Here is a 22,514-nt window from a genome sequence, read left to right on the forward strand (position 1 = left end):
TGAAATTTACTTTATCTGAGAATAAGACTGCTACCCCTGCTTTTTTCTGAGCTCCTGACGCATTGAGCGTTGTTTTCCATCCTTTCACTTTCAGTCTATGGACTTCCTTTTGCACTAGGTGTGTTTCTTGTATACAACATATTGTTGGATTTTGCTTCTTAATCCATTCTGCCAATCTGCTTCTCTTGATTGTTGAATTGAGGCCATTAACATTGATGGTTATAACTGATATATTCTGAGTTATTCTTGTCATGTTATTGTCCTTTTGTTGACTCTTTTTACTTTTTCTCCCATCTCCTTTTAGTTACTTGCCTTGCCTATTTGATTTGGTCTGTTGGGCCTCATGTTATTGTGAACTTCGTTGTCCTTTTCTAGGTATTGTTTAGAATTCCTTGCAGTGCTGGTTTGGTGTTCATGAAATTTCTCAGGTGCTCTTTGCCATGGAAGTATCTTATTTCCCCATCTATTTTGATAGTGAGTTTTGCAGGATACTTCAGTCTAGGTTGGAGGTTCTTTTCTTTTAGAATTTGGAATACGTCACTCCAGGCTCTCCTTGACCTAAGGGTTTGTGTTGAAAAGTCTGCTGTGATTCTAATGGGCTTCCCTTTGCATGTGATTTGTTTCCTTTCTCTTATTGCTTGTAGTATTTTGTTTTTCTGTTGGATTTCTGGAATCTTGATTATTATATGTCTAAGTGTAGTTTTTTTTTATCATGGCTAGTTGGGGTTCTGTATGCCTCATTTATCTGTATGTCTAATTCTGCCGTTCTGTTTGGGAAGTTTTCTGTCATTAATTCTGTGAAGAGCTTTTTTATGTCATTTGCGTTTTCTCCTGTTTTTTCATGAATTGCTATCAGTCTTATGTTATTTTTCTTTGTATCGTCTAGGAGTTGTTGGATTGATTTCTCATGATCCCTTACTGTTTTTAAGAGACCTCTTTTTTCACGGTCACTGACTGCTATCCTATCTTCTATATCTGAAATTCTATCTTCGCAATCTTTTATTCTGTTTCGTACACTTTCAATAGAGTTTTTAATCTCCTGGATATCTGTTTGAATCTGTTTTATGGATTCCATTTCTTTCCTCTGTTGGGCATTCATTGTTTCCATGTCTTTCTTATGCTGAGTCTTCATGGCTTCTATCACAGTCTTGAGCTCATCTATTTTTTTCTCAGTTTCTGCTCTAGAGTCTCGAATCATGACTTCTATTTTGCTCATCATCTCTCTGGCTAGCTGGGAAATTATTTCTGATTTGAATTTTTCTAGAGCCTGATTGATCAATTTTGTTACCTCCTGTGCTATGGGTCCAGGGAGTCCTGTTGGTTCACTATCAGACTTTTCATCCTCATTTGTCCTACTATTTGCTATTGGTGAACTGGATATTTGTTTTTGTGTCTTGCTTAAGTGTTTTCTCATTTTTATTTTTATTGTTGGGTTGTCCTTCTTTAATTTCTGGGTATTACTTAAATCTTCCTAATATAGTTGCGTTTTAGCTTTTGAGTTTCTAATGACTCATAGACATTCTCGTTTTCATAATATCAGAGAAAACAACTCTTTAAATCAATCACCACTCTTTGTCCCAATTGATACATTCAGCAGCCCAATAGGATCAGGCACAGCTTGCCAACTGACCACTTATGGTAGTCATTAATGTATCACCTTTAACTCATGTGAATTAAATTAGTTTCAAGAAGCAGCCCATAATATGTTTTCAGTGAATATGCTTTTCAATATAGCATCTTTACCATTTAGGATGGGGGGTTAGACTTAGAACGAGAGTATTAGATAAGTGAAAGAATTGGAGCAGGTTTGAAGTGAATCCAGAGGATGTAGAATTACCTTACTATCTTTACAAAGCTATTAACTTCAGGGGGGATAGAGAGAGTGCAGGAATAAGGACAAGAATATATTCCCTTAACAATAACAGGCGCTTGCCTTCCCTTGAAGGTACAGAGCCATGAATGAGGTAAAATGACTGAAGAAAAGAACATAAAGAGAAACTCCTCCTAAAAAGAAAAACTAATAAAAGAAGAAGTCTGAGTTAGGGCAGGGGCTGGAATAAAAAGGGAGATGAGGGATAATATGGTGGAGTAAGAGACTGAGTTGGACAGAGAGGACAGAAGAAAGAAAGAAATTTTAGGGTGGAATGAGGAAAAGAGAAAAGAGAAAAAAAATGAATTTGAAGGGTCTTTATCAGACTGTCTCTGTTCTCATATTATACCACATGTACAGCCATATGCAGAACCGAATCCCCTGGTCTCAGCTAGCCAATGGCTGTTCCCCACGACTGAGACTGAACACAGTCCACAAGGCCTAACTTGAGTTTCCCTACCCTCAGGGTTGAACTCCACTCAGTTCTATTACAGGTTTCCCCTGCCCTTTCTTTAAAGATGTTCAAAGTTGGGAGCTCAGAAAACTACCCTTCATGAGAACCTATTCATCTGCAGAGTTGGTCTAAGGACTGGCCCAATCAGGAGGTTTGAAAACGGGGGCGGGGGGAGGTTGTGGGGTTGTTTCTAGCTCACCCGTGTGGCTACCTTCCTAACTGGGTCTGTTCTTGCACAGTCCGGGAGGTCACGCACTCCCTGGGTGATCTCAGGCAGGCAGGCAGCTGAAGAGACCCACTCCGGGGTCTTTGGGTCCTTGCTGGGTCTGTTGTTGCACAGTCTGGGAGGTCGCACACAGGCCCCATTTTCCTAATTTTAGTGTGACAGATTTATTTTTTGACTATTTAGAATCATATCGGCTGTTGGATTTACCTAGATAGCCTTTATCAGGTTGAGATAAAGAGCATCTATTCTAGTTTTCTGTAGGTTTTTTTTCATGCATGGGTGTTAAAATTTATTGAATGCTTTTTTCTGCATCTATTGAGATGATCCTATGATTTTCGTCCTTCACTCTGTTAATATAGTGTATTACATTTATTGATTTACGTATATTGAACCATCCTTGCATCCCTGAGATAAATCTGACTTCGCCACAGTGTATGATCTTTTTGATGACCCTCAGTATTCTGTTTGACTTTATCTTATTAAGAATACATACATCTATGCTCATTAGGGAGATTGGACTGTAGTTCACTTTTTTGATTGGATCTTTCCCTGGTTTTGGAATCAAAGTAACACTTCCTTGCAGGAATGAAATTGGAAGTATTACTTCTATTTCAATTTCATTGAAGAGTTTCAAGAGTAGTGGTGGTAGTTCTTCTCTAAGTGTCTTGTAGAATTCAGCAGTAAAGTTATTAGGACCTGGGCTTTTCTTTGTTGGTAATGTTTTAATTATATTTTCAATTTCACTGAAGGTAAATGGGGTGTTTATTAATTCTCTATCTTCTTCATTGAACTTTGCAAGTTCATATATGTCTAGGAATCTGTCCATTTCTTCTGTATTTTCCTTTGTTTAGAGTACATGTTTTTGAAGTAGGTATTGATTATCCTCTGGATTTCTGGTGGATCTGTTTTGACTTCACAATTTTCATTCCTAATTGCATGGTTCTGAACCTTTTCTTTCCTTTTTTGACAAGGTTAGCTAAGGGTTTATTGATTTTATTTATTCCTTTGAAAAAACAGCTCTTCAATTTATTGATTTTTATATAGTTTTCTTATCTCCATTGCATTAATTTCTGCTCTGATCTTTATAATTTCCTCCCTTGTAAAAGCTTTGGGTTTGTCTTGCTTTTCTTTTTGTAGAAGCTTAAGGTTAAGCATTAGGTAGTTTGTTTGAGCTTGCTCTGTTTTCTTAGTATGGGCATTTACTGCTATGATATTCCCTTTTAGAACTGCTTTCATTGTGTCCCATAGATTCCTGTATGTTTTATTCTCATTATAATTTGACTATAGAAACTGTCTAATTTATTTTTTAATTTCCTCTGTGACCCATTAGTTGTTCAGTGGGGAGTTATTTAATTTCTATGTGTTTGTGAAGTTCTTGCAGTTTTTTAGGCTATTGATCTCCAGTTTAATTGCAGTATGGTCTGATAATACACAGGGGATATCTTCAATTCCTTTGCATTTATTTAAGCATGTTACTTCAGCTAGCATGTGGTCTATTTTGGAGAATGACCCATGTGCAGCTGCAAGGAAGGTATATTCTGATTTTGTGGGGTGGAACACTTTGTAAACGTCTACTAAGTCTGTATTTTCAAAGACTTGGTTCAGTTCTGTTACTTTGTTGTTGATTTTTGTCTAGATGATCTGTACATTTGTGTCAGTGGAGTATAGAGTTCCCCCACTACAATTGTATTAGTGCTTATTTCAGTTTTCATATCCATTAATATTTGTTTTGTATAATTGAGGGCATTAGTATTTGGTGCATATATATTTATGATTGTCATTTCTTCCTCTTATATTGTTCCCTTTACAAGGATGTAGTGGCCTTTTTGTCTCTCTTAATTAATTTTTTAAAAATCTATTCTGTCTGCAAATAAGATAGCTATACCCACTTTTTTCTGGGTTTTTGTCTCATGGAGAACTGTTACATCCTTTTACTCACAGTCTATGAATTTCTTTGAGGATTAAGTGGGTTTCTTATATACAGTATATTGTTGGGTTTTGCTTCTGAATCCATTCTGCTGGCCTATTTCTTTTGATTCGTGAATTGAGGCTATTCACATTGATCGTTATAAGTGTTATTTATTGACTTTCATTGTCATGTTATTTTTCCTGTTGTTAGTTTTTATTTTTTTATTTTTACCTCTCTCCCTTTGATTTCTTGCCTTTTCTGGTATATTTCCTCTGTTTGCCCTTATGGATTTTTGGTTTTCATTTTCTATTTCCAGGATATTGTTTAGAAGTGTTTGCAGTGCTGGTTTAGTGTTCATATTTTTCAGGTGTTCATTGTCATGGAAGAATCTTATTTCCCCCTCCATTATGAAAGATAATTTTGCAGGATACATCAGTCTAGGTTTGGTGTTATTTTCTTTTAGAGCTTGAAATACCTCACTCTCCTTGACTCATGCTTTTGTGTTGAAAAGTCTGCTGTGATTCTGATGTGCTTTCCTTTGCATGTGGTTGATTTCTTTTCTCTAACTGATTGTCATATTTTGTTCTTCTGTGGGGTTTCTGGGATCTTGATAATTATATGTCTAGGCATAGATTTTTTTTGATTATGGCTAGTTGGAGTCAAAATATGCCTCACTTATCTGTATGTCAAATTCTTCCCCTCTGTTTGGGAAGTATTCTGTCATTAATTCTGTGAAGTTTTTTTATATCGTGTGTAGTTTCTCCTGGTACTTCAGTCATATTATTCTTCTTTGCATCATCTAAGAGTTGTTGGATTGATTTCTCATTTGCCAATACTGTCTTTAAGAGATCTCTCTTTTTGTGGTCACTGATTGCAATCCTATCTTCTATATCTGAAACTCTATCTTCATATTACTCCATCCTGCTGTGAATCCTTTCTATGGAGTTTTTAACCTACTGTATATCTGTTTGAATCTGTTTCATGAATTCTGTTTCTTTCCTATGTTGGGCATTTAAGGTTTCCATTTCTTTCCTATCATCTATTTTTTTAAATCTGTTTCTGTTCTCAAGTCTCCAATAATGTCTTTCATACTTCTCACCAACTCTGTGGTTGTCTGGGAAATTATTTCTGTTTTGAATTTTTCTATAGCATCATTTATATGTTTGTTGTTATTGTTGTTTTTAACTTCCTATGCTCTTGGTTCAGGGTGTCCAGATGGTTGACTGTCAGACATTTCCACCTCATTTTCTTCAGAGTTTTACCTTTGGTGAGGTGGAAGTCTGCATTTGTGCCTTGTTTAAATGTCTCCTCATTTCTAATTTTGTCATTGGTACCATCCTTGGTTTAATTACTGGGTTAATAGTTCCATCTCCAGATATAGGTGGTCTTTAATTTTTGAGTCTCTAATGTCTCCAACACAATCTAATTTTCATTGTACCAGGGAGGAAAACTGATTAGATCAATCACAAAACCTTAACCCAAGTGATGGCATCAAGCACACCTCAGAAAATGACAATTTCTGGTAGTTATTAATCTATCACCTTTAACTGTCAATTAAATAATAATCAAAGACCAAGCCCAAATATGTTTGTAGTTACAAACTCTTCAATATAGTAACTTTACCCTTCTGGGTGGGTATTTAGAAGGAATTAGGAAGGGAGTAATTGATAGATAGGATAGAGAAAGCTTAGAGTGAGCTCAGAGGACACAGGAAGATCACACAAACTCTAGCAAGCTGTTGAAGAGAGGAGGAGAAGACAGAACAATATATACAGAAGAACTGAACAAACTAATAGCAATTGGGAGGCAAGAGACTGTAATTACTTTCTTTTAAAACCGATGGCAATTTAGAGAAGGAAAAAGAAGAAAAGGTAAAGCAAGAAAATAAATTCTTATTAGGATAAGAAAAGGAACTAAAAGGGAGTGCAATGCAGATCAAGTTGTGAGAGAGTGTGTGCAAGAGAGAGAGAAAGAAAAGAAGATAAGAAAGACAAGATGTAAAGAAAGAACAAAAATTTAAGAAAAGAAAAAGGTAGAAGAAAAGTTTTTTAAATTATTAAAGATAAGAGAAAAATATTACTTTGAAAATAAAAAATACAAATAGAAATAGCATGTGTCCTTCAGGGTATGCCTCTGTTGACCATGTAGACTGCATAGGCAGGAGTGTGCAGATCTAAGTTAATTAGTCTCAACAAGCTAGCAGCTGTTCCCTGAGAATGAGGCTGATTTTTGGCTGCAAAGCCAAATTGAGATGTCTGACCACCTCCTTGGTTGAACTCTACAAGATTCTACTGCAGGTTCCATCTGTCTTTCCCCTGAAGGCAGACCAGGTTCTGATGTGAGGTTCTGCTCCCTCTGACTTACCAACTATGGTGGTGTGGTGTGCTTTTATCACAGATTTTCTTCACCTTTCCAGTGGGCTTCAATTTTAATCTAGGAGCCTCATAAAGGCCCTCTTTCTCTTGTTCACGGGGGTGTGCTGGTTCAGGATGATTTTTGGCAACAAGGCCTAAACTGAGCTCTCTGACCACCTGCTCAGTTGAACTCTGCAAGTTTCTACTGCACGTTCCAGCTGTCTTTTCCCTGAAGTTAGACCAGGTTCTGATGTGAGGTACTGGTCCTTCCAACTTACCAACTATGGTGGTGTGGTGCGCCCTCATCACAAATTTTCGTCACTTTTCCACTGGGCTTCAATTTTCATCTAGGAGCCCTCCTTCTGTTGTTCCTGCAGTGGAGGTACGAACACTGCTGTATTGGTGTCTGGGTGGCTGGTCTCTGGTGCACTGGGCCAAAAGTATTGGGCCTGCCAGAAGGTCAGGAACTGCTGCCAGTCTCCTCTTTTGTGCCAGGTCCTCATATTTTTCCTTCTAAAAGCTCCTTTTTGCTCAAAAGACTCAAAAATATGTATGGTAGTTTGTTAATTTGATAAATCTCAGACTGTTTCTAAAGCAAAAATACTTGAAGAGTAATTTGCTAAAAGGGGACTATTGAATAAAGCTGGACCCCTAGAGGTTGACAACTCTTTGTGAAATAATTTGAGCCTCCTTTGATGTAGGGTGGCTGGCTGAAGCAACCATTGTGAGAATGATAACTGGGCATGTATACAGGGTGGTAACTGCAGAAAGATAATGACTAGGGCATTTGGATTTGTTTCCTTACTTTGACTCCTGGATAAATATAGTTCAGATTCGACCAGTCTGGTTATAGCCCTTCTTAAAGACATATTATAAGATACTCAGAGCCCAAGCCATGCCTAAAACAAAAAAGAAAGGGTATTTGGACTTACTATAAAGCTCAACAACAACAAAAAGACAAAAGGGGATGAAAAAAAAGTTCTACAAGAGCAACCAAAAGGTGAAAAAATTCCCTCCCCCTTATACTCAGAATTACGCCCCCATTGCCAAGGCCAGCCAACAGAAAGAAAGACAATGAGCCCCAGACAACCAAAAGACAATGAGCCCTAGACATCACCCTAGAAGGAAAAGCCAGAATCAATGCCTCAAGGAAATGATGGAGACAGTCCAGATAGTCAAATAAGCTGCCTCTGGTTGGACTGAACTAGGGCTTTACAGATGCTTCTCTGAGAAACTATGGGACCCATCTATTATGATATGGAAAGCCAAATTCAAGTGAGCCAGTGGACCTTGGTCTACAAGCCCTTCTCAACCACTCATATTCTATATTGGAAACTTATACTCCCTCCTATATGTAGAAGCCCAAAGCCCTTGTAGACTTGATGCACTCCATTTTTAAGACACATGATGTAACAAGTCCCCATTGCAAACATCTCCTCCCAATGCTGTTTAACACTGAAGAGTGACAGAGAGTGACCCAAGCAGCCATCCACTAGTTAGAAAGCAATCCACAAAAGGGTATGTTAAATGTACAAGCATATGCTTAATCAATTCCCAGATGTTGACTCAAATCCTAATCCAAACAATGTAGGGCACTTAAAAGTCTTAGAGAAATATCCAAAGGTCCTCCTACAAGTTCTGAAAGAGAGTGGAAAAAACATAATATGAGGAAGATCTCAGAAATACTCCAGGAAACAGATGAAAGTCGCAGGAAGTTTTATAAGAGACTTTGTGAAGCTTTCTAGCACTATGCTCCCATTTGACCCTGGAGTGTATGATAAATGCAGGCTTTGTAGGGCAAGCTCAGGGAGACATCAGACAAAAATGACAAAATTTGGAAGCTTTTGCTGGCATGAATTCATCCCTGATTTTAGAAGTAGCTACCAAGGTATATATAAATTAGGTCTAAGAAGCTAAACAAGAAGCTCAAAATAAGCTTAAAAGAAAAACAGATCTATTAGCAGTGTCACTTGCAGGGAAACAGACAAAGTCCACCAAAGGGTAGACACAGACACAAACAGGACAAAGGCCAAACTTGGCCCAAATCTACCAATCAACCACAGCTGGATTAGGAGCAATGTTTGAGATGTAAAAAGTATGGGTTAGAACATGATGACAGAGATGATGATAGAAATTCCAAAGCTTAAGTGCTATTCCATGTAAAAATGTGTGTATGGACTTCGCTAAGTGCCTTGACTTGTGCCAATCAAGGTATGTTAATGCTTGCCTAAACCCTGTCAGGATTCATCAAAGCCTTTCCCACATGAAAAAACAAAAACAAAAAAAACCAGAAGAGATAACCAGGATGCTACTAAGAGACATCACCCCAAGATTTGAACTATCCTTGACCTAAGAGTCACACAATGGATCAGCATTCGTAGCCAAATATGTTCAGCGGCTACCACAGATGTTAAAGAGATGAGATTGAATCCTTCTCATGATACCTTTCTGAGTCTAGTACACTCCCACCAAACAAACTTGGTATTTCCCTTATGGAATTTTATTTGTCTGCACCCCTCCAATCATAGGTCAAATTAATCTTTGTAAACTACAAAAATTGTCACTGAAAAAACAAATACAGGTTTTAAAAATGGCCCTACAAGATATCCATAGCTGAGTACAAGAAAAACTTCCCATGAGTTTAATAGACCCAGTACACCCATTCAAACCTAGAGACTTTGTTTGGGTCAAAAAACAATAATAAAACTCTAGGAGCCATATGGGATGGGCCTAATACTGTAATCCTGTCAACCTTCACTACTGTTAAAGTCACACAAACTGTGTCATATCTATGACAGTCAGCTAAACCCAATACCTCAAGACAAATAACTAGTAAGCAGAATCCAAACCACCTGAGCCAGCTGATCCTGCAAAAAGTCAGGTTGCCAGCATGGGGGACAGCTCTGCTCTAGTCATGCTGGAAGCTGACTCATGGCAAAAGCTTGAAGATCAGAATAGAGTTCCAACAACAACATGAGTTTCTTATCCTCATTGCTATAATTTTTCTTTGCCTCTTACCCCTACTTATTAAAAATATTCAATCAAACATAGAGATTCTGGAACACACATATATCACCACTCAACTGATGGCCTTAACCAAGTACCAACTTCTGCTCAGTAGGTTGTGCTGAGCACCCTCCTGTGACAAAAATAGATAATAGTAATAGCAATCATAAAAATAAAAACATGATGCTCTCTAAAAACTTGCGATAGAAAATATTGAAGGGGGAATTAGTAAGACCTTAAAAGAAAATCAATTGTCCTAGCTAAAAGCAGTCTTAGCAGCTCCTCACTCAAGTTCTGCCTTCCCCTTCCCATAACTACTAACCTCCACCTGGTACTGATAATGTAGACATTCATATTAAGTTTTGTAACCCTTGAGGAACTATACGCTCTGTAAATGACTATGCTCTGTAAACAAAGTGTATGACACTCTTTTCCCACATGATTCATAAGAGACTGTTTTCTTACTAGGCTAAATTACTAAACTGTCTGCCTTTGTCTTGTTCTGGTAAGCTCACTTACTGGATCACAAAAAAAAACATCCCTCTTGACTAAGTATATAAAAACTGAAACTTTCTTTTTTATTTTTTTTTCTTCATTGAGTTTATTGGTACATTTTAGGTATACAGTACAGTTACGTTCATTATTGGGATCTTGTACCTTTACATGGCAGGTCTTGTTTCTTATTTTTCCCCCTTGTCCCTGCACTCCCTTCATCCCTCCTCTCCTCCCCCTTTACCAACACTTCCTTTCCATTTTTTCATTTTCTCATATTTTTTCTTTTCCCTTATTAGCTTTCCTTTACCCTTTCCACTTTCCTGACACCTTTAGCCCCTTTCTTCCTATTAAACATAAACTTTCTTTTTTTAATTGACCAGCACTTCGGCATGAATTTGGCTGCATCAAGTGTACATCTAACAAAATCCTCTTGATCTCAACTCTGTCTTTCTTGTCCTTTTGGAATTCTACAACAGAACTACAACAGTATGAAGAGACTCTGGCCAAAGGAGTGTTTGAAATAAATTCAAAAGAGAAAGAGACTCTCTGAACAAGTTTGACTCCGGGAATAAATGGATTAAATTTAGAGAAGGTTTGTAGAACAGCATTCAGAAAAACTGAAAGTGTGTTATTAAAAAATAACAATAACAAAAAAGCATGTTATTTTCAAAAATGTTTTCTTTGATCAGTGTGTTCCCACAGCCTCTAATGTGCTTTCTTAGATTAAATGGACATATGTCATTTAACAAACTATTCCTTGGCCAAAAGTCCTGCAGAAATGTTTTCTTCTGCTTCTTTATTTTACAAATAATTACAGATGTTCCAGGAAGTGGCTGTTTATTCCTGAGGCACTTATTAGCATGTCAATGCACTGGTTTTCTCAGACTGAACTATTCTCTGAGTAATCTTTTTCATCCTGTATGCAGCCATGGTCTCACACTGTGGCACAGCAGTCCCTGAGTAGCCATGAAAATCTTGAGCAAAAAGAACACAGCCAGAGGCATCACAGTATGGCATTTCAAAAATCTCCTGAAAAGCTATAATTATCAAAATAGCATAGCATTGGCACAAAAATAGGTACATAGGCCAATGGAAGAAAACAGAGAGCAAATAAACCTACAAGTCATTCTCAATTAATTTTTGACAATGTTGTCAACAACACACAATGGAGAAAATGTTATATTCAATAAATAGTGTTGAGAAATCTGAATATTCACATAGAGAAAAATAAAATTAGTCTTTTATTTCGTGCCAAATGCAAAATCATTTACAGTATATTAAACACTTAACATGACCTGAAAATCTAAAACTAGTACAAATAGAAGCACAGGGAGAAAGTTCCATGACATTAGTGTGAGCAATGACTTTAAAAAATTTTATTACCCAAATACAGGCAACTAAAGCAAAACTAGACAAATAGGATTATATCACACTAAAATGATTTGCACAGCTACATTAATCAATTTTCTTTCTGCTGGGACAAATTATCTGACACAATTTATAGGATGAGGGGCATATTTGTCCTATATTTTCAGATGATTTAGTCCATGGTTGGCTTGCTCCAGGGCAGAAACATCGTGGTAGAAAGGCATAGGAGAGATGTTTAGTTCATGGTGGACAGGAAGATTTGTCAGAAAGTAAAAATTACCAGATATTTACCCCAAGCTCAAGCCCATTTGACCCACACAGACATAGCCAGAATTGTGATTTACTAATTCCCTAGGTGACTCCAAGCTGATAATTGAGTTTAACTGTCAGAGAACCACAGAAATAATTGATATAGTGAAAAGAGAATCTACCAAATGAGATATTTACAAATCAAACAACTGATATGTTGTTTATATATAAATTATATTTAGAAGTAAAAAATTCAATAGTCATAAAACTAAGACCTGATTTTTGAAATGAACAAAGGCCTCAGATAGACATTTCTCAAAAAATACAAATGGTCAACAAGTATATGTGAAAATGCCCAGAGTCACTAATAAAGCAAATCAAATCCATGATGAAATATCACATCATATCTGTTAGGAAAGCTATTGTCTAAAAGTCAAAAGAAAATAATTGTTGATGAAGATACAGGAAATAAAGAGTCTATGCATTGTTGGTGGAAAGAAAAATTTATACAGTCAGTAGGAAAATACTATGAAAGTACTGGAGTGTACCTATTACTCTGTGGCCTCACTTCTCTGTTGGATGAAATAATTTTGTCCAGCTTTTTATTTGTTTTTAAAACAGTTTGACTACTTCTAAATTCTTCAGATGCCATAACATAAATCAGAAATTTGGTAGTTTGTATTTCAAGTTTATATCGCCCTTTTCTACTTTCAAGAAAAAAATATTGTGAAATTACTATTTTTATTTTATCTGAACAAAGAACAAGTGAAGAAGACTCTAAAACAAGGAGAGGCTCAGCCATGTGGAACTTGCTTGCCACCATAGCCCCACCCCTGGGCCTCAGCAGAGGAATGGTGAGAGGCACAGCCAACAGGAGTTTCTGAACTAACCCAGAGCCACCCCCAGGCCTTGGCACAGGAATGGTAAGGTGCAGCCATGTGAAAGTTGAGGGCTACCCTAGCCCCACTCCCTTGGCCTTTTCAGAGGGGTGGTGAGAGGCCCAGCTGTGTGGTTGTCTACATTCCCTCCACATGCACCTTTGCCTTGTTGGCTGGGCTGGTACCTGGATTCACACCACAGTGGTAGAAGGGGTTACAAAGGCCATTGCTCTGAGCTCCAGTCTAGATTGTGATTTAATTCACACAGTTAAAGGTAATAGATTAATAACTACCAGAAATTGTCATTTTCTAAGCTGTGCTTGATGCTATTCTGTTGTTGATTGTATCACTTGAACTAAGGTGTTGCAATTGTTGTAAACAATTGTCCTTCCTGCTATTATGAAGATGAAAGTCTCAGAGTCATTGGAGACTCAAAACCTAAAGACAAGCTCTAAAAGGAAGATAAAACTTTTAACCCAGGAATTGAACCAAGGATAGTACCAAAAACAAAAATAGAAATAAGAAGACATTCAAGCAAGGCACAAACAAGAACAGAGGCTGCCAGTTTATCAAAGGCAAATTCTAGGGGAAATGAGGTGGAAAAGTCAGATAATCACCACCTGGACACCCTGAACTGATAGCACAGGAAGTAACAAAACAGATGAATGAGGCTCTAGAAAAGTTCAAAATGGAAAAAAAATCTGAGATAAGTACAGAGATGGTGAGCAGAATGAAAGACATGATTAGAGACTACTCTAGAAGAGAACCAGATGAAAAAATAGTTGAGCTCCGAATCATGGTAGAAGCCATGAATGCCCAGCATAGGAATTAAATGGAAACCATGAATGACCAGCATAGGAAAGAAATGGAATCCATGAAAGAGATTCAAACAAATATTGAGGAAATTAAAACTCTGTTGAAAGTACACATAACAGACTGAGCCAATCTGAAGATAGGATGGTGGTCAGTGACCATGAAAAGAGGGATATCTCACAAAAGTAAGAGAACATATGAAATCAACACAACAGTTCTTAGATAATGCAAAGATTAATAATATAAGACTGATAGTAAATGAAAAAGCAGGAGAAGTTCAAATGACATAAATAAAAACAGTTCAAAGAATTAATGACTGGAAATTTCCCAAACAGCAAAAGAATTTGACCTACAGATAAGTGAGGCATATAGGACTCCAACTATCCATGATAAAAAAAACCCAATCTACACATAGACATACAATAATCAAGATCCCAGAAATCCAACAAAAGAAAAAAAAATACTACAAGCAGTTAGAGAAAAGAAACAAATCACAAACAAAGGAAAGCCCTTCAGATTCACAGCAAACTATTCAACCCAAACCCTCAAGTCAAAGAGAGCCTGAAGTGACATATTTCAAGCACTAAAAGAAAACAATGTGCAACCTAGATTGATGTATCCTGCAAAACTCTCTTTCAAATGGATGGGGAAATAAGATACTTCCATGACAAAGAACACATGAGAAGCTTTGTGAATACTAAATCAGCACTTGAAATAATTCTAAATAATATACTAGAAAAAGAAAATGAAGATCACAACTCCATGAGGGCCAACAGAGCAAATCCAGAAGGCAAGGCAAGAAATTAAATGGAGCGGGGGGGATTGAAAAGAACCAACAACAAGAAAATAACATGATGATGATTAGTCAGTACATATCAGTTTCAACCATCAATGTCAAGAGACCCAATTCACCAATCAAAAGTAATTGCCTGGCAGAATGGATTAAGGAGCAAAATCCCACATTGTTTATAGCGGCACAGTTTGTAATAGCTTAATCTTGGAAACAGCCCATTTAACCATTCGTTGGAAACTGGATAAAGAAGATGTAGTTTTTCTATAAAATGGACTATTACTCAGCCATAAAGAATGGGAAAATCGATTCATTCATAGGAAAATGGATACATATTGAAGATATACTCCTAAGTGAAATAAATAAGTCACACATGTGTAAATACTGAATAGTTTCCCTGGTGTGAATAATCTTCAACAATGCATAAGATTCTAATAAGATTACTGACATTTAGAAATGGGAAGAAAGGAGCTAAAGGTGTAGGGAAGGTGGGATGGGTAGGGGAAGAGTAAAAAGGGAAAAGAAAAAAAATGTGAGAGAACGAAAAGATGAAAATAAAGTGTTTGTAGATGGGGAGGGGAAGAGGGGGTGAAGGGAGGGCAAAAAAAAAAGAAGCAAAATCCAAGAATATGCTGTATACAAGAAACACACATAGTTAAAAAAAAACAACTCATAGACTGAGTGTAAAAGGGTGGAAAACAGTTCTCCATTGAAAGGAACACAGAAGAAAAGCAGGAATAGCTATGTTATTTGAAGACAAAGTAAATTTCAAACCAAAACCAATTAAGAGAGACAAAGATGGTCACTACATTCTTGCAAAGGGAACAATCCAAGAGGAAGAGATGACAATCATAAATATATATGCACCAAATACTAATGAACCCATTTATACAAATCAAATATTAAGGGACATGAAAAACCAAATAATTACTCATAAAACTGTAGTGGGGGACCTGAATACCACACTGTCACAAATAAACAGATTAGCTAGACAAAAAATCAGCAGTGAAATACTGGAACTGAGCCAAGCTTTTGAACAAATGGACTTAACGGACGTCTCCAGAGTGTTCTACCCCACAAAATCAGAATAGACATTCTTTTTGAATTCACATGGGTCATTCTCCAAAATAGACCTTATAGTAACTTATAGAACATGTTGAAGTAATTGCAAAGACCATAAACTGGAGATCAATAGCAAAAGAAAGTGAAAGAACTTAATAAATACATGGAAATTGAAAAATAATCTCCTGAACAACCAACTGGTCACAGAAGAAATTAAAGAAGACATTAGACAGCTTTTACAAATAAATGATAGTGCCAAAACAACATGAAGGAATCTATGTGACATAATGAATGCTGTTCTATAAGGGCAGTGAATGCCCAACTAGGAAAACAGAGCAAGTTCAAATAAACAACCTAAAGCTGAATCTTAATCTTCTAAAAAAAGAAGAGCAAGACAAACCCAAAGTTTGTATAAGGGAGGAAATTATAAAGATCAGAGCAGAAATCAATGCAATGCAGACTAAAATCATGATTCAAAAAATCAATGAATTGAATAGTTGGTTTATTTTAAGAATAAAATCATTAAACTCTTAGCCAACCTTATCAAAAAAAAAAAAAGGAAAGAATAGCCTCAAATCCATGCAATTAGGAATGAGAAAGATGAATTCAACAGATCCATGAAAAATCCAAAGGATTATCAATACCTACTTTGATAACCTGTACTTCAATAAAGTGGAAAGCACAGAATAAATGGACAGATTCCTAGATACTTATGAATTACCAAAGCTGAGTGAAGGAGATATAAAAATTCTCAACATGCCAATTACAATCAGTGAACTTGAAAACATAATTAAAAGTTTGTCAATAAAGAAAATTACATGTCCCGATGGCTTCACTGCTGAATTCTAGAAAACATTTACAGAATCACTATTGCCAATATTTTAAAAACTTTTCAATGAAATTTTAAGTGAAGAAATACTTTCAAATTCATTCCTGGAAGGAAGTGCTGCTTTGATTCCAAAATCAGGGAAAGACTCAACTAAAAAAGAGAACTACAGGTCAATCTTCCTAACGGACATAGATGCAAAAATACTCAATACGATATTGGCAAACAGAACACAGAGGGTCAAGAAAATCACAAACACTGATCAAGTTGGACTTATCCCAGGTATGCAAGTATAGTTCAACATACATAAGTCAATAAATGTAATACATTATATTAACAAAGTCAAAGACAAAAACCATATGATCATCTCAATAGATGCAGAAAAAGCATTCGACAAAATTCAACACCCATTTATGATTAAAAACCCTGTAGAAAATTGTAATATTTGGTCTTTATCTAACTCATGAAAGGATATCTATGAAAAACCAACAGCCAACTGATACTAAATTGTCAAAAATTGAAAATCTTCACTTTTAAATCAGGAAAAGACAAGGATGCCCACTATCACCACTCCTCTTCAACATAATTTTGGAAACATTAGCCACAGTAATTAGATAAGAGAAAGAAATCAAAGCAATAAAGATAGGAAAGAAAGAATTTAAACTGTCATTGTTGGTTGACGATATGATACTCTACATAGAAGACCCAAAATACTCCACCAAAAGACTTCTGGATTTAATTGAAAGATTCAGTAGAGTACCTGGATACAATGTCAACACTCAAAAATAAATAGCCTTCTTGTACACAATAACAGTCTCACAGAGTGATTAGAGAAACAATCCCTTTCACAATAACATCCAAAAAATGGAAAATATCTAGGAATCAATCTAACAAATAAAGCAAAAGGCCTCTACATTGAGAACTGCAGCACTCTGAAAAAAGAGATGAAGAAGATGTAAGAAAATGGAAAGACATCCATTGTTCCTGGGTAAAAAGAACCAATATAGTGAATGTGGCCATACTTCCAACCTGCTATACAGATTCAGTGCAATCCTAATTGAAATCCCATCAATATATTTCACAGAAGTAGAGAAAGCATTCCAAAAATTCATTTGGAACCAGAAGACACCTAGAATAGCAAAAGTAATTCTAGGCAACAGAGACACGGCAGGGGGTATCCCAGCCCCCAACTTGAAACTATACTACAAAACGACTGTTATAAAAACAGCATGGCAATGGCAAAGCAAAAGACCTGAGGATCAGTGGAATAGATTGGAAGATGCAGCAACAACTCCAGACAAACTCAGCTACCTCATCTTTGACAAAGGAGCCAACCACCCTCAGTGGAGGAAAGATAGCCTCTTTAATAAAGTGTTGGAAAAAATGGATTTCACTTGCCAAAGATTAAAACTAGACCCTTATCTTTCACTGTACACTAAACTAAAATTCATGTGGTTTAAAGATTTAAATATTTTAAAATAAACACTACACTTGTTGGAAGATAAGAGGTAGGATTCTCAATGATATTGGCACAGGAAAAGACTTTATGAACAAGTCCTCATTAGCACAGGAGCTAGCACAAAGAATCAACTACTGGGATCTCATCTTTTTAAAAAGCTTCTGCACTGCCAAAGAAACCACCAACAGAGCTAATAGACAAGCTACAGTGTGGAAAAAATATTACCAGGTGTTTCTCAGGCAAAGGTCTACTCTCCAAACTGTATAAAGAACTCAAAAAAATCAGAAGGGAAAAGCAGGAGTAAGAGAATGTCTTTATAAATAGGGAAGGGTGGAGCGGGTGAAGGGAGTCCAGGGGAATGGGAAAAAATAAGAACCATGATATGTCATGTAAATGTAGAAGATCCCAATGATGAGTGTAACTGTATTGCATACCTAAAATATACCAATAAAGAAAAATACTCTAAAACAAGTCTGTAATGCCATAATGAAATCAATGTTTCTCTGTAAGTTGGCCCGTTTAATCTAGAAGATTCAATTATATCTGAAGAGTTAGTGACACATAGATATGCTATATGGAGACAACAGGCTTATCTTAATGTAGAACCTTAGGATTTGGAAGCAAACCTACTCTATGAAACATGGAGATAGGAAAATATTTGTGCCTTTCCTTTGCACAATTCATGACTATGGCGTGGAGCAAAGCATGAGAGTCAAGTCCATGTCCAGTTTAACTTCCAAGAAGGCACAGAAGGCCTGCCATAACCAATAACCTTCAGCATGAGAAAATCTCATGAAATAACAGCCCCAAACTGAAGCACCTGTGGCTTTTTATTGATAGCACCAGGAAGCAAGGATAAAGAACAAAAGAAGGATGTCTGTGCAGGAATTCATGCACAGGGGAAGAACAGGGGAAGGACAGTGTGGTCTGCATGACTGATCAGAGCCAATCTAAGTAATAAATCAGAATACTGAGAGGATGAGTTCCCAGGCATTGATTCCTTAAGGCAATGAGTTTTGACCCTACTTGGACTTGTTTCCCAACAGCCTATCTTGTAATCTCTTACCTTGCATTCTAGAAGGTTTTAGGTTTCTGGCTCCAAAAGTCACTTATCTCTGCATAACCATCTCATACATACCTCTGGCCAATGCCCCCACACTCCTCCACCAGGAGATGGTGAACATACTTGGAGTGGAATAAAGAAGGGATATAGCAAGAGACCTGAGAAGAATGAACCATAAGCCCACCTATCAGGGCCTGCAACCTGTGTTGCTACTTTCACTTTCAATTTCTTGAATCATGCTCAGAATACAAATGTATTTCTACTGAAATTCATTGACAAACTGCTTCTGGTTCCAGCTCTTCTTGCACTCAGATTTTATGGATAAGAAGACCCCTCCCCACTAATAATATGGGGATGAGGGTATACTTGTGTATTAACAGGTGATGGTGCCCCAGAGTGGTTGCCATCTAGAAACATATGAACATGGAGAGAAGAAAAAACTGCCATCATACAATCTACTGGTAAATGCATTCTTCCAGGTGAACCTAGAGGAGAAGCCAGTAAAATGAGGACAGAGATCCACACAGACAGCACAGCCCATGACATGGGGATGTGAAGAAGTCCACTCAGGAGGCCAAGATGTTGGTGGCATAACAAGGCCCCCCACAAACTCGTGACAATATGTTCATTGCTGTGATGGCTATTATAGCATGCACTATATGTATAAATCCAGTAGTGAGAAAAAGTGTACTAGAACATTAAAGCCAAGTTTTACAATTCAAACCTGAATGAAGTATTTTTTAAAGTTTAGATTCTAAATATTTCATGTCTCACTGTGTTTATACAAAAGATTTCCTTAGAACCATGTGAAATATACACTTGTGGAGAATTAAATACTATCAAGCAGGATGGAGAAGATGAGTGTACGTTTGGAACAAGGATATTTTTGCAGTAAGCAGAAGAATGTCGGTACTTATACCAATTTAAATTCTATCAGAAATATTCAGAGAAAACCAATACCATCATTCTTCTAATGGAAATAGAAAAATTAGATTTACTGTGGAAAAGTAATCTAAGTGAAATGGCAATGCTACAGTCTTACTTGAAAGGGAGTCTCCAGGTTATGGAATCATGAGGCTGTCTGTGAAGAAAATCTTAGATGGTGTAATTCTGGAAGAACCTTTTCATATTATGTGCAAATTAACAAACTGCTGTAACAAGAAAATGAATTTTGTTTTGAAAATGGGTTATACAGTTTCTGCTTGTTGATGTGGAATTTCAGGATGGTATCTTGGAAAACTGCCTCACCTTTCATTTTTGTGCTTTACTTGGACACTATTGTCTTTAACATGGGATCTACAAAGTTTCTGAGTTATATGGATAACAGAAAAATTATTTAAAAATTATATGTCTGTGATGTTATGAATGCCTGTGCAGTATCTTCCATAGTGAAAATGAAAAGCTGAAGAAAATTTCCAATATTATGATTTTCAGGGAGTTTCATGCAAAAACTTCGTACTTTTATCAGCAGCAAAATGATCAACTGATAGCAATTATAAGGGCATATTATTTAATTATTACATTTAAATTTTTGGATGCTTTTGAGAACCAACAGGTGCAGATTTTTTTTATTTTTTTGATACCAGGAATCGAACTCAGGTCATTGTGAACATGCAGATTTGAAAAAGAACACTCTGTTGATTTTTTATCTTATATGAAGTATTACGGAGGGCCAAGATTTATATTTGAGGCAAGTCAAGTGCTCACTTCTTACTTTCATGAGGAGAGACTTAGTCCATTAGGTGCTGCTTAGGTTTGGGGAGAAGGTGCTTCCATAAATACAAAACTTGCTTTCTTACCTTCTTCAATGTATCTGTTTTTACTGTTGTGCTTCACTCAGCTACTATAATTTATCACCTGATGCCCTTAGCTCCTTTGCAAGTACTTTCATATGTGTATAGTTGTTTGAATCAAAGTTTCATTGCAGTGTCAAGCACAGAAGTGGTCCTATTCCACTGTCCTAATGACATATCCTCGAAAGAAGTGTTTAAATGATAAACTTCTCTTCTAAAAGGAGTATTTTCATTAGATTTATATAAACTTCTGTGTAAAATAGATTTTCCTTACAAAGTCTATACAATGCTGCTCACGGGTGTGGAGGTTCAGGAAAGTATCTTGGAAAGTTGTTTCACAGTTCATCTCAGTGTTTTGTCCTGAAACTACTGTTCTTAACACTTAGCCTAAAAAAATATCTCTTGCATGTGGACAATATTTTAAAAAAATTATTTTAAAAAAGTATGACCAGTCTCTCATTTAAAGGTACAAGATCCCAATGATAAATGTAACTGTACTATACACATAAAAAGTACCAATAAACTCAATGAAAAAAAATATGACCAGGATGATGTTATGAATGTTTATATAGTAACTTCACCAACAATAAGGAAATCCAAACATAGGACACTCAGGAAAACTTAGAATTTTCTTGGGAAAGACCATTGTTGGGAGGGTATTAATCCTTATTTAAATTCAAACTCTAGTGAAAATCAACATGTTGATATAGGAATGTATCTGGAGGAATCCTACTCCTGGAACTATATCCCTGTTCCACTATTTGACTCACCCAAAACACAGACAAAAACAAAAATTTCAAAAACCTGACAACAATTAACAGAGTGTTGTCTTTTTAAAATATACTTTATTAGTGCCTATTATGTGTACAAAATATTGGGTTTCCATGAGGGATTTTCATGCTGTGGGATTTTCATATTGTATCCATTTCTTATTGTGAGATTTTCATACTGTATTCATTCACTAGTGTGAGATTTTCATATTGCATCTATTTTTACAATGGGCTTGTTATATTGTATCCATTTCTTACTAATTTTCATATTGTATCCATCCCCCATGACCCTCCCTTAAACATCCCTTCTTCTTTCCTCTTATTTCCTTTCTCTCATCTAATAATATTCTTCCACCTACATTCATGTAATCTTTTTAGATTTCAAATATTAGGGAAAACATGTGATAATTGTCTGAGTCTGTTTATTTTGCATAGAATGATGATCTCCAATTCCATCCACTTTTTGACAAGTGACATAATTTCATTCTTCTTTATAGCTAAATAATACTCCATTGTGTATATGTCCACATTTTCTTTATCCATTATCTGCTGATGGCAGCCTACTCTGCTTCCATAGCTTAACTATTGTGAATTGGGCCTCAATAAACATGGGTATGCATGTATCCCTATAGTAAGCTGACTTCAATTCCTTTGGGTACTTGCCAAAGGAGTATTACAGATGGATCATACTGGTCAAAATATGGTTTATGGGTGTAGAAAAATACTATATTGAAATCCAAAATTTCATAAATTAATAGGCAATAATAAAAATATATTTAAAAGGTGAAAGGGTGGAGGATATAATTCAGTGGTAGGACACTTGCCTACCATGCATATGGCTCTCCATACTACAAAAAAGTGAAGGAAATAAAGCCTTATACAAGTTGATTTTGACAAATTTTCATAATGTATTGTAAGAAAAGATACAAAGACTATTATAACATTATTTTTACAAAAGCTATGACAAAAGCCGTTCAACCTTATATGAATATTTTTATATGCATATAGATTTTTAACTATGGACTATGGATAAAAGGATATATACAAGGTTATTGATTCTGTTTATATATGTAATTGGTTATAGAAGATGTTAAGTAAAATTAATAATTGATAATAGAAAATTTGTTAT

The sequence above is a fragment of the Fukomys damarensis genome, unplaced genomic scaffold, assembly GCF_012274545.1.
Source record: "Fukomys damarensis isolate Sample0158 unplaced genomic scaffold, DMR_v1.0_HiC HiC_scaffold_39, whole genome shotgun sequence".
Lineage (NCBI taxonomy): Eukaryota > Metazoa > Chordata > Mammalia > Rodentia > Bathyergidae > Fukomys > Fukomys damarensis.